This window comes from Stegodyphus dumicola, chromosome 4 (genome assembly GCF_044657685.1).
Source record: "Stegodyphus dumicola isolate Sdum_Otavi_A_Nest chromosome 4, ASM4465768v1".
NCBI classification, from domain to species: Eukaryota; Metazoa; Arthropoda; class Arachnida; order Araneae; family Eresidae; genus Stegodyphus; species Stegodyphus dumicola.
Window position 1 is genome coordinate 243,176,637 of NC_140771.1, and position 14,908 is coordinate 243,191,544.

The 14,908-nt window shown below is 31.9% G+C and overlaps 1 protein-coding gene across 1 annotated transcript in view; it reads right to left on the reverse strand.

Annotated features, from left to right (window-relative positions):
• Nucleotides 1-14,908, reverse strand: part of LOC118196806 (uncharacterized) — a 405,955-nt gene that overhangs the window by 105,170 nt on the left and 285,877 nt on the right. The gene's annotated exons all lie outside the window — the stretch shown is intronic.

Here is a 14,908-nt window from a genome sequence, read left to right on the forward strand (position 1 = left end):
ACGCATTTTTCTTGCATTTCATTTAAACTTATTGGATTGAATTAAATCTACTTCGCCGACAGCGCATAAACCACAATAGAATAAATGCATTCTTTAAAATTCACTTTGTATAGCATAGCGACACTCTGGCGCTAGGTTTACTTAACAGTATTATATTTCTTTCATATTATAACTCAGAATGCACAAAATGTATATCATTTAAAGAATTATCTAATCGTTGCCACATGTTCTATTCAAATACTATAACAAAGCTAGAACGATGTATAAAAGAAATTAAGCAAGCAAAACAAAAAAGAAACAGTTTTTCACAGACGATTGAGTATTTCTCATTCAATTAATTCAGTTCTCACTTCGGGACAAGGCAAAAAATACATAAAAACTCAAAATATCTGTATTAAAAATTACGAAGTAAATCTTAAACACTTATTTCCTCGAAAAAAATTCCAGAAAGGATTAAGCATGATTTAAATAATAAATGAAGGCGTTATCTTTGTTGTTGCGAAGCTAAGTTTCTCTAGATTGGCAAGAAATCCGCTATCCTGCCGTTTTAAATGTAAACGAGAGCAATGGCCGCCATCAAAAACATTATTAGGCTTAGCGGCACTTAAACAATTTTAAAATTGTTGATAATTCTAAAAATATTGCATACAGATTTACTAAAGGCATAAAAACCTTAACCGGAAGATAAGAACAGCATAATTCAATCATTTTTAAAACAAAAAATGTACAATTTACAAACATATAAATATAAAAGTAGAAAACGCTATTTCTGATTTCAAACAATAAACTGTTGCTAAAAATATTTATTAAGGAAAAATTGCTTTCTTTAAATTCTTTACCAAAATTGTTCTAAAATGTGTAAACGCCCTATGTAGAAGGTATGCTATCTTTTAGTATACTAAAAGAATTTTTTTTCGTTTAGTTCATTGTTGTTTTATGAATTTTAATAATAGGCCTATTTTATAAAATAAAAATATCACGTTCATATTTTTGAAGTCTAATTCTTCAGTAACTTGTACACTTAAGTACACGATTAAATTAATTACCGTCATAACATTAATATTTTAAAACATATATTTCTCCAATCTTTTACCTTGATTGCCGCAAATATTTCCAATCATTAAATATAAAATAACACGATTGAAGCCCATTCTTTATATCAGAGGGCTTGGATTTTATTTCTTCTCTCCTAAAACATTTTCAGAAGGCGTAAGACTCGTCTCTGCTTGATTGCTTGACATTTCTCTAGAGAGAATGTCTAATTTTTTTAGAACGTGAGGTGCCTTTTGAGGCTCACTTGAGGTATAGGAAAAATTTTTCTTTTTTTTTAGAGCTCGATTCGTGTATACTATGAAGCATCTGCAAAGTAACCTGATTCCTGATAATTTCTTTTTTAATTCCTTGCACGAAGTAAAAGGAAATATTGTAATCGCGAAAACTTTCGGGTATCATACGTCAGCATAAAATATACGTTTTGACCGCTATCGAATATAATTTAACGATGTTTTTGCATGACATCTGTACGTAAGAACAGAATAAAGGACTCTTTTTTTGCAAAACGGGTTGCAAAAAGGATTTAAAATGGATTTAGAAGATATGTTTTAATGAAATATGTGAATACGTATGTATGTATCTTGCATCACTCAAAAACGAGTAGCCTCAAATTTTGCATATAGGACTGCTATAACATATAACTGTGCACCTCCCCTTTTGGTTGCAATCGGCCGCACCAAAGGTATATATATATGTATATATATATATATATATATGTATATATATATATATATATGTATATATATATATATATATATATACCCACTCTGTTATTAAGCTCAGTGAGCTCAATTTTGTTATTCTTATATATTGATAATTATCTTTCGTATTAATGTGAAAATTTCATTGTCAGTGTTCCATTTCTATTAATGTATAAATGCATCATTTACCATGTTATAAATGTATATTAATGTATAAGTGTATCATTTCTATTACTGTATGTATAGCGACTTAGGGTGATACACGATTACGTGTTACCATTATTCTTCATCTATCGTGTAATGTACAAGTGCCATTTTCAGTATTTCATTTCCATTAATGTATAAGTGTTTAAGTGTATCATTTGTACTAATATATATGTACATCCAAGTAAGGTAATGCACGAATATGTGTAACCATTAATTGTCATCGTTCACACTGATACACAATTTTCATGCTCAGGGTATCATTTCTGTCAACGTATAGGTGTGTATGTATCATTTTTATTGATGTGTGGATAGCCCAGTAGAATAAGGCATGACTATGTGTTTTCATTTATCGCCATCATTCGTATGTGTTTATGCATATCATTTCTAGTAGTTTACGTATAGTCATACAGGATGACACACGATTAGGTGTATTCATTAATTGTCATCTTCTGCATTAATGCGCCAGTCGCATTATCAGTGTTTCATTTCTTTTAATGTATAAGTGTTTATTGTTTGCCTATCTCATTAACCACTTAAACCAATATACATATGTATCCAATGTACCTGTGTATGAAACTTTTTATTAATTGTATACTGAAGCATATATATGCCTATGCCCTTGTTTGGCCACGTCAATACCTCATATTCTCCATTACTATATTCCCGATGCATTCTCAGGAAGTCGCCAGGGTTGTGTTGTTCTAAATAGGTGAAGGTACCGAACGACACCCGATTTGTCATATTAAGCCGTCCGGGTGTCCGGGCCGTGCATTCACCTGTCACCTGTGCATTTTTCCTGCTTAAAAATGATTGAATTATGTTGTTCTTGTCTTCCGGTTAAGGTATTTATTTCTTTAGCAAAGCCTCTGCGTGCAGTAGTTGTAGAATTATCAACAATTTAAAAGTCAAGTGCGTCTAAGCCTAATTTTTTACCATAGCAGCCATATTTGTTTACATTTCAAACTTAGAAGAATAGGGAATTATGTCTTTCTGCACCTTCAATGTCTTTTGGCCGAGTAGGACCAAACGGAAACTTTTAGTTTTGTGCAGCGAAAAATTTACCTTCTTGCCCGCTGGACGACTTGCTTGTTTTTGCGTAGAAACTCTAATTTAAATTGTAAAAATTGTTTTTTTTTTTTAGTGTTTTAACTGCATCTGTTTTTTATATTATTCTGCGTTCTTCAATTTTTGATATAAAGTTATTTTGACGGTTGATAAATTTTTGCCATGGCGCGACGTGAAAGCTGAATTAATTGAATAAGAACTGTATCTCTAACGAAGTTCAAGGAAACGAGTGCAGCAAAAAATTTGTGTAAATTAATATTCCGTGCAAGGAAGTCATGTAGTGTACACATCAGATTTTTTGCAACTTAGTAATTCAAGAAATTATCTGAATGCATCATTAGATGATAATGAAACTGTTGCCAAATCAAATAAGTCATATCAAAGCGAAATTCTTCCTGACCTGATTTCTTGATTTTTGATAATCAACCGGGACCCAAGGAAATTCTGCAATCAATATAGCGAAAAGAGTATTGATTTTCGTTACGCTCTTGTCAGAAGAAGGATTTTAATTGCTCAAAGTGAGCAAATATAATGGATGTTAATAACTATAGCCAAGCTGCAGAAAGACTTCTCCCTTCAACACGCTAGCAAATTGCAATATGCTATTACTTCGATTCCGAGCTTTGTACATATAGGAGTTAAGCCCTTATTTAATATCCATGGGCTTTTTTTCATTCTGTTTGGTTTGTACTGGCGAAAATATTAACTCCTCGTACAAAGAAATAACATTGTTGATAAAAATCAATCTCCGAAAAGCACTATTTGCACCGGTAGCTATCGGAAATACAGCGTTTATTAATTCAGTTATGAACATTCAAATTCGCTTTAATAAAGTAAAATTAATATGATATTATTCAGTTTAGCAATATATTGAGAAAATATTAGTTAAGTTTTTCACTATTACTATCCTGCCATAGTCCGAATCTGCTTAATCTTTCGCATTTTCCTTGAAATGTTTTGCAGGAAACTGAATAATGACTCCCAAAATATAATTTTTAATGCATCATTTAGAATATTAGCAATAATAGTAAGAATATTTTAATTATTACTCATTTCTCATATCATATTAATTTATATCATCAAAGCGAATTCGAATGTTCATAACTGAATTAATAAACGGAATTGAACAAACGCTATGTTTCCGATAGCTACTCTTGCAAATAGTGCTGTTCCGTGACAGAATCATAAATATGTATAATCTCGCATTTTTAGCCCATAGTTTTGTTAATCTCGACATTCCATTTTGTTTTGCTTCACTTTTCATTCGAGTCGACTGCCTGTGGTGTTGCGTGCCCGCAACCATAGTAGTGACTGCTATGAACTGGAAATTACACAAACTCTTAAGAAGGGTTTAACTCCTTTTTTATTCCACTTTAGAAGTTACAGATGCGTTCACTTGACGCTCACAAACTACGCCGACCCGGCGGTTAAATAAAAATATAAAAGTACAACTAAATAAATAACAGGATGACTCAATAACGAGGTCACTACCTACGAGGCTCTATAAACGTGACTAACTTGACCGCGTTCTAAGATACAGCTGAGATTTCAGCAAACTTTCTGAATAAGAAGTTGAAGGATTGAACTAACTGCCGAAGTAGGCACACAAGCCGAAACGCGCGGTTCTTAAATTTCTACCTAGCAACCTTCACGCTCGTGAATCAAGAAAGCACACTTACAAACTCGTTTCCCTTCTATTTAACTCAAAATACTTCTGCTAAAAATTTGAATACTCTGCGCGTTCTACTAAAATTTACATACTCTGGCATTGGCAGTTCCAGGGAAAAGTAAAGGCTTGACAGGAAAGATAGCTTAAACTTAAAATAAATGTTAGTTAAAATAAATATAAACCCTACATGCCATTCGTAAAAACATAAGAACCGTTCTTTCATACTTAATCAGCCTGTTATTGATTTACAAATTAAACTATTTAAAAGCAATAGATGCAGTTCTTAAAGAAGTATTGAATTCATGATACAGCTAATTAAATACATTTAATGATTGTATACCATTTTACACATTTTTTCCACTTTTTAAATATACAGAAGATATGTAACATTCCCATGTTAGTGTAAATACATATTCAAATCTAAATACATTTTTTAATATTACAGGATCAAAACAATTTTCATCTGAGACATTATGGTTCAGTTTCATAAAAACGGTGGCCATTTTATTATGGAGGCACCTAATAGGGGGCCATCGTTATCTCCTATGAAGGTACAGACAATTTACATCCATGCCTTCTCCGAGATTCAAACCCGGGGTCTCCGGTACGGTAGTCAAAGTTACTAACTACTACTACACCATCTAGGCGGCATTCTCTAGTGTTTAAATCTGAGGCTAAATATCTATGTCCAGGGGTCTTACCATTCGATCCTTGGAAGGGCGCCATTGAAGTGAAACTTTGGCAACAGGTATCGGCCGATGCAAATTTCATAACGATTAGAGAAGACTAACTGATTTGATATTACTGAGATTTCATTCGAAACTTTAGCAACACATGCGATTATAGTACTTTCGGGAATGAGAGTACTTAAAATCGGTGGATACGGTAGTCCTGTCGAGAGTTCGTTGGTAGGCGAAAAGGGATGCAAATCCTTTATAATCAGCCTCCGCGCGTGTTCTTTGTTAAACCAAGAAAGGAACTTGGGAAACTAGGAAAAATATTTCTTATGTTTGGTGATGTAATTAAGCAATCCAATCCAGTTTCATTAACTTCTGATAACATTCATAAAAGTCCAAAAAATTAACTAAAGCTCTAAGACACACGTATAGGAATTATCATTTATAATGTCACCCCTTCTGCAGGCATTCATAATATGGATAACTCTGTAATGTCCGCAGTGATAAGCAGTTAAGTAATACTTAAAATGGCAGCAGGCTCCATAGAGTGACAGATTAAACTATTCAGTATTCATTAACGATACAGTAATTATTCCGAATATTGCGGCTGTGTAAACTTCACATTTGGTAAACATTCATAGCACAAATCAAAGCTATATTGAATATTATGAAGTATGTATATTCATTCCGTAACAGGTATATTCCGTTCACTGAAGTGTCTCGTTGTCAATTCACAGAAGTTCAATACTAGTAGAAATGGAATTGTTAGCTTCATAAGTTTGCCACTGGACCGATGCTTAGTTTCATTCCCGAAAAAATATGATTCAAGATTCACCGTAGAGAATAAGATGTAAGATAGGAATGTCCGCATTATGAAAGTGTATTAAAGAATTTAACAAACAAATATCTGAAAGATTTTCAAATTTTATATTACCCCCAAAGGGGCGTTTTTTTAACGTTGTGATACCTTTATTTATTAAATATCATGTTCTTCGCCCTTAAATCATAAAATTCAGTTTATAAGGTATTTCTCCCGCTTTCCTAGCGTGCCTTGGTGGTGTAGTGGCTCTGCACACTAGGTGCGTGGTTCGATTTCCGGCGAAAGCGTTTGCTTATTTTTCATCTCTCCGGCTTTTCCAATTAACCTAATGACTGTACAGTGGCGCCCGAACTAAAAGGGTGTTGGATGAGGATTTTCTACGCCAGGATTTGGCGAATGGGTCCCTTAAAATCTCCAGTCGCCCTTTAAGAGGTATCAGAAACATTTATACCGACAATGTTTAATTGGCCATTTTCGATGCACCTTTTCTCAAAATCTGCTGCAGATACACGCTTGAAATTTTTTGTGTAATTAAAGTATACCTATCTGATTATACTGAAATGAGCTTTTGAAACATTTTGAATTTTAGAGTAATTTAGAGAACATTTTGTTAGGCATAGTAAAATTTAGCACTTTTCTCACACAAAAAACTTTTTAAAATTTTTTATTCTAAGTTTATTACAAAACGCTCATTTCAGTAAATATTAGGAAACCTAATAAATAAGCCATAAAAATTTTAGATACCTGTCAGCAGAAGTTCCTGAGAAAAGGTACATCGAGTATAAAAAAATCACGTTTGGAGAAAAACGCGTTTTTATGTAAAAATCCTCATTGATCAAAGCAGTCGATGACATATTAAAACTAGATTTTTTTACAGTTTTAATTTTCATAGAGATTAAAGAATGGTATTTTTAGAAAGATAAAAGTGTAGAGAATTTGAAAATGCAAAAATCCGAAATCACCATTTTTTGAAGATTTTGGGGTTCCAACACCCCTTAAAAAAGGGAGTATATAAGGTATTTCTCCCGCTTTCCTAGCGCGCCTTCCTCATGTAGTGGTTATGCACACTGGGACGGTATTCCAGAGGTCCGTGGTTCGATTCCCGGCGAAAGCGTTTTCTCATTTTTCATCTCTCCGGCTTTTCCAATTAACCTAATGCTTCTAAAAGTTTAATAGCAATATCACAAAAAATTTCAAAGAGCATATTTTTAGAATTTTTGATACACAGTCTCGCACGCTGGAGATAATTCCTCGGCCCCGTACAGTGCTTCCATTGCTCGCTTTCAAATCCTTGAGTTTCTTAATCAAAAACTCATAAATGCTTTAAAAATATGAAATAGATAACAAATCAAATTCCAAATTTGAGCTTCCATTTGCTCATATTCGGGTGGGGACGTACGTTATTGAAAACTGGATGGCTCTAGGTATCGTCATTTTAACACAATGTGAGATTCATGCACATTCTTCATTATTTAATTTCTTTAAATATATTACAGGGCTGTAATATTGGGTGGAAACAATTTAAAAAGTGATTCGCCGCTTACAGTGAATCAACGCAAAATGCCAAAACAAAATTCCTAACCGTCAGGGTAAATTGCCCTTTGGGCTGAAAAGTTTCAATTTCTTCGAAATTGTTTACAATTATGGCCTAGTGTTCTAAATCTGGATCTGAGAATTTTTATAGAATTATATAACGTTTCACATATAGTTTCTTTCGAATAATATATATAGATACTCTACAGATATTCGTGTAGATATTCTATAAAACTTTGTACATATTCTAAAGGTGCTACGAATAGAATTGTATAGAATGTGCATGAAATCAACTAATAGAATCTTGCTGAAAATATCAGCAAGTGTAATTAAAATCAAGAAACTACTTTTCTTATTACGTATGCATACAACTGTTCAAAGCGTTCATTTCAGGTATTAAAATTTTGTGATTTAAATTTATATTTATTTTTACTCTTCATAAATAGCATAAATTTATAAGCATATATTTATTTCTATATGATTTTTCAAAGCAATGTTTTTATAGAATTCGGTTCTGTGAAATCTTTTTAAAATTTCTGTAGAATTTTGGAAGAAAGCATTTCTATACAGGATCTTATAAAGCTTTTTAATAATCTCTATAGAGCTTTAACAGCTTCTAGAAAACTTTTTCGTAAAAGTAGCTTCATAAATATGTTTCTTAAACATCATTTAAAATGGTTTCGTTTGGTTTATTGAGATTATGGCGAAGCACACTAGGGCTATCTGCCTAAGGGGAGGGATGCCTTTGTGGAGCAATTTCTAAGGGAAACTGGCTCGTATACACGTTACACATGCGGAAAACCACGAAAACGCCCATGCAGCCAGCCCGTTCGCGGGATTCGAACCTCGAACTGAACTACCAGTGTTCAGTGACTTTACCGCTCGGCCGCTGGTGGGCTCATTTAAAATGAAAGGGCACACCAACGGCCGAGCAGTAAAGTCGCTGAATACTGGTAGTTCGGTACGGAGTTGGAATCCTGGCGAAAGAGTCGGATTTATAGGCGTTTTCACGGTTTTCCCTACATGTAACGTGTATACGAACCAGTTTTCCTTAGAAAATCCTCCACGAAGGCATCCGGCATCCTTACCCTTAGGCAGATAGCCCTCAAATGCCTTGCCATGATTAAATAAACCAAACATTCAAAATGAATGACTTCATGAAGGACTGAACTTTAGAATGAATACAGGAATTGGTTTCTGTTTGAATTCTTCAGAACTAGGAGGAAAAATCTCGTAAATGTTTTTTGAGGGGGATGGTGGTTATTTGCTTGCTTTTGGCATTGCTTACTTCGAACGTTACTCTTTTGTATTCCTTATTATCAAATAATTCTACAGTTTTCGGAAACGTTTAATTATTTTTATTTTTACTCTTCATAAACAGCATAAATTTATAATAAGTTGGTTGAAGCCGGTTTTATGTATAAAATTTAAACAAGCATGTTTCATTTAAATTCCGCGAAAATCTTTATCTCAAAATTCCATCAGGTTTTTAAGTGACAAATCATGTTCAGTAGGCTAATTATACGCAAATTAGTTTTCAATGTCTTACAAAACGGCAACGTACTATCGCGCGGAAAAAGTATTTTATTTCCGGTAGTGGCAACATATTGCTTAAAACCCAAGTTTTGTTGATTAAATTTGAAAAGTAAATAAATATGATACATTTTTGAGTTAACAAGCCGGATAATGCTTATTGGAGGAGTTAAAGCACTAAGAATCAGAGTAATATTCATAAACTAGCCGCTATGCGGCCAGCCTTCGTCTGGCTTTTAAACGTACCGGAAAAATGCCTAAAAGACACACCTGGGACCGATGGCCGCTTAAGTTCTTCCAACTTTTTTCTCTTTGTTAAGATTCCAACCCTCCCTTGCATACGGCTTTGATATATCTCCAGAAAAACATATACACCTTGAATTTTTAGCAAACTGATTGCATGAGATGTGCATTAAACATTTGTTAAAGCATAATTTATATTCCCTTTCATAACCACCTCCATAACTACATAAAAAATTATATAAAAATTCTAAAATAAAATTAAAATTTTTTAAACAGTTTCTGACTCGATAGTTTGAATGATTCTTTTTCTGAAATATTGAAATGTTATGATACTTTAGGAATATTCTGAGTAGTCAGCAGTCACATCGCAGCCATTTAACTTGTTAATGATATTTTATCTTATATTTTCAATAGAAAAAATTACAATGAAATAAGCTATATCCCTTGATACAAATATTAATTATCCTAATTAAAAAATTAACCAACTTTCCGTTGAAAAATGCAAAACTTTTCAATATCTTACAAACAGTGAAATAAGCAAAAAATAACATGAAAGAAACTTAAAAAAACAAAATCTTTCGCGCAGAATTTTACTCTGCAGAACAACTTTATCAAAAAAAAAAAAAAAATCAATAAAAATGTATTTATATGTATATATAAAAAATGACAAGAAAATATGCCAATCTCTTAAAAACAGTGACATAAGAAATACGATGAAAACTTGTTGCCAAATCCATATTTCTAAAAGAATGAAACTATTCAAAATGATGCGATTTCATCCAAAATCTATCAACAACAATAAGAAAGGAAAATTGTTACCAAAATCACATTTTTAAAGATGTGAGATGCGAGAAGTGTACTCGGAAGCTTCATTTAAAATTTTTTTTTTAAAATACAAAATATTATCATTTTTCCGAAATTAGTTTTTGTAAAAGCAGTCGCAAGGAGGAAAGTTTAACGTGTCCAAAAATAAAAGAAAAATAAACTGTACATTTTAAAATATAAACGTTTTTAGAAAACAATCATGTTGAAATGGTGTTAAGCTTACTTTGTTAAATAAATTCGTATTTAATTGATTTATTGAAACAGGAAATTTATTTTAAGTTCGTAAAATAGCTAAGTGCCTACGTTTCATGACGATGTGAAAATGGATCGTGTAGAATAAAATCTCGCTTTCCCATAGCCCATTATGTCTGAAAATGACGCAATTTCGTCACAAAACATCAAATAAAAAAATTCTAATTCGAATTTCGAAAAACTCGCTTCAAGGTGCACTGGCTCTTGTCTAGATGCACCTATGTACCAAATTTCGTAGCCGTGGATCTATTAGCTTACGCGCAAGCGCAAACGAAAAACACCCACACACACAGACAGACTCTTTCTTTTATTATATGTAGAGATTAGATAAAAATGTTTTATTTCGAGCTACGGTAAAACATGGCTTTTATATCGCTGAGTTTATTAATCAAAAATTCATGAAATTGTTTAAAAGTACGAAATCAAAATAAAAGCAAATACGGAATTCAGAATTCTAGATTCGAGGCACTCATATTCCAAAAGAGGACTACGTGTGTTCAAAATTTAATGGCTCTGTCAATAATAGATATGAGATGAAAACATTTTTTCCCATTTTTTGTTTTATACTCTGCTTTAGAGGAACGTCTGAGCATGAAATGTTGCAAGTTTTGATGACAAACACCTCTAAAGAATTTTGAGAAGACTAGGGATGAAGAATGGTACTTATTCTTCTGGGAAATTTTACCGGATTCGAACAAAAATGGGCACAAAATGCTTCGTTTTGAAGACAAAAGTTACGTGCCACATATCAATGAATTCCTATATCGTGGATTGATGACAAAGTCAAGGCATTCGCTTTACGGGCTGTTCTATTTCTTTCAAGAATTTAACATTAGAAACGCCAAATTCGTAACCTAAATTTACTTAAAAGAGAAATATAATAAACGTTCATTAACATTAATTCGCTTAGCCTGAACAAAATTTCGGTCCCGGCAGCGATGAATACGATCTTATAGGAAGGGCCGCGAATTTCGGTTACCACGAATTACGAACTGCTTTACAGTACGTTGCGTTTTTAGATTTTGCCATTTGACACGAACTTTCAAAAGTTTTCATAATTTTTCCTGTTTTTTCTCTGCTCAGGCTTCCTTCAGAAATGTTCCGCGCCGTTTAATTGAAAACATTTTGTGACGCTGGGCAGGTGTACTCGACTTAGGACATATACTACATTTATGTATAGCATTATTCTAATATAGGTGTTTTGACACAAAATCGGACAGTTTCTGAAATAAAATAATTTTTTCCATATTTCGATTTTAGGACTCAAATTATGCAACAGTGCAAAGTTGTTAAAAATCGCACGAGTAATTTTTAAAAAATTAGATCTCAAAATTTTAGCTCTTCTATGTTAATTAAGTTTGGTAAATATTTATTAATCTCTCTGTTTACTTCCTCGTACGAAGTAAAAAGGAAGTATTGTATTGTAATCGCGAAAATTTTCAGGCAGCATATAACGAAAATATCCATTTTGACCGCTATCGAATGCAATTTAACGAAGTTTACGTAAGGACAGAATAAAAGACTCTTTTCCTCCCAAAAATTATAAAACTGCTTTAAAATGAATTCTGAAGAGAATTTTTCAACGTACAGACGCCACGAAAAATTACGATACGTACGTTATCTTGCTTAACTCAAAAACGAGTAGCCTCTGAACTTTTTTTTTTTATATAAGACTGCTATAACACGAAGATGTGCACCTCGTATTCTGTTTGCAATCGGTCGCCCCAAACGTATACAAATGTATTTATATATATATATATATATATATATATCCACTCTGCTACCCGGCTCAGTGATCTCAGTTTCTTTACTCTTATATGTGTTGTAAATTGTGCATTTTTTTCTTTAAAAATGGTTGAATTATGCAGTTCTTATCTTCCGGTTAACATTTTTATGCCTTTAGTAAATCTGCGAGCAATATTTGTATAATTATCAACAATTTAAAACTGTTTAAGTGCAATTAAGCCTAACTTTTAAATAACATGGCGGACATATTTGTTTACATTTGAAACAGTAGATTTGTTGCCAATCTAGAGAGACTAAGCTTCGCAACAACAAAGATAACGCCTTCATTTATCATTGCGAATTAAATCATGCTTAACCCTTTCTAGAATTTTTTCGAGGAAATAAGCGTTTAAAGTTTATTTCGTAATTTTTAATATAGATATTTTGAGTTTTTATGTATTTTATCCTTATTGCGAAGTGAGAACCGAATTAATTGAATGAGAAATACTTAATCGTCTGTGAAAAACTGTTTCTTTTTTGTTTTGTTTGCTTAATTTCTTTTATACAACGTTCTAGATTTATTATAGAATTTGAATAGAACACGTGGCAACGATTAGATAATTCTTCAAATGATATAAATTTTGTGCATTCTGAGTTATAATATGAACGAAATATAACGTTGTTAAGTGAACCTAGCGCCAGAGTGTCGCTACGGTAAACAAATAGAGTGAATTTTAAAGAGTGCATTTATTCTCTATTGCGGTTTATACGCTCTCGACGAAGTAGATTTAATTTTCCCCATGTGTGACGTTGTTCTCCCCATGTGTGACGTGTTTGTTAATAAATAAATTTAAAGGAAATGCAAGAAAAAATGCTTATAATTTAATATTCCGTCCAAGGAAGTCATGTGGTATACACATCAGATTTTTTTTTATTAAACTTATTTGATTCTTCCTTTCACTTTTCAAAATTTAGGTTCATTCCAAATAAAATTCGTCCATTTTTAATGCTTTATTTTTTAAACTTGTATTTTAAATTTTTTTCAGTTTTTCGAAAAATATTTTGAATTTATATATAAAATTTTTACCATGATCTTAAAATTGATGTAGTTCTAAGCATACTTTCAAAAAATTAGATTTTTTTTATTGAAAATTTTGTAATTTAAAAGACGCTAGAATAGCGCGTTTTGAAATTTGACATATTTGTTATGAGCGATAATAACGAAAATGTGCTTCACGCACTTTGTGAAAATTATTTGAAAGTAGGAATGATAACCATTTTTCCGCTTGTATACAATGAAAAAAAGGAAAGAAAAGTAGGTTGCGATAAATTAAGAAGTTCACGAAGTAAATTATTCTTGGCGCAAACTGAAAAAAAAAATGCGCCAAGATTAATTTTTAAATTTCTCACCGAAATTATAAAATTTAGTATCTAGACATAATTTGATTCGCAGAATCAGAATATGGAACAAATTGGTATATTATTTCAGAAAAAGTCCGAATTAGTGTCCAAATACCTATGTTAGAATAATGCTGTATATAAATCTAATATATATCCTAAATCGCGCTTTTGAGGCATAGAAAACGCAAATTAAGTTTCGACAATCGGTGGAGAAGAACGGAAGATATGGATGAATGTTCTTTTGCTGTGCCCCACATGAGTAAATAATGCAATGTGATGATCGATTTACATTCCATAAAGAACTGCAACTGATGAAAATAAATGAGATTCGATAAATTATGGAATATCAAAGTAGGAAAATCTTAGATGAAAAATATAACTGCATAACAAGAATTTTATATTGGAATTGTGTTACGCAGATTATGTTGTGAGCTTAACACTTTTAACATTCTGTTATTCTTATCCAAAATAGACATTATTTGTTGAAATTTCACTTTTGTTTCTGTAGATTAATTTTGTCATTGATTTTTATGAATATACTAAAATCATACAGACGTTGTCTTTATGGTATCTGTTTATTTGAGTCCAAAAATGTATACTATTTAACATAAAATGTTTGTATTTTTGAACTCTTGAGTTAACATTTAAACTGTTAACTTAATGTTAAATATTTATATTTTTAACACTCGTATTTAAACTATTAAGGAATGAAATGCTAGATTTCTAAAATTAAAAAAAAATCTTTATCGTTTGCGTAAATAAAATACTTTCCGATATTCGAAATAAACCCATTTTAATTAAATCTAAAGCCACTTCTCAGTTTATATTACTTAAATCTAAAAGATAAAAGTTAAAATTTCGTGCTATTCAAAGGAAGGCTTAAAAGGAGAACTTAATAAAGCGATACTTCCTTTTAAGAAAAATGAAATAAAAGAGAGTATTTGAAACTTCTTTTTGGATTATATATTAAAATCTAAAATTAAACTTTACTTAATTACACGCGCAGAAAATTTCAGAAAAAGAACATAAAAACCAAAATAGAATACAAAATTAAAAGAATTTGAACAAAAAGAAAACTTTAAAGGATTCACATTTAAACGGTTGCCCGACAAAAAGGCTCTTTTAATGTTTTATATGATTTGTTAGTACAGAATATCAATAGTAGCCCAGGTGGAATAGCGAAAACCTTTTATAAGATACTAAA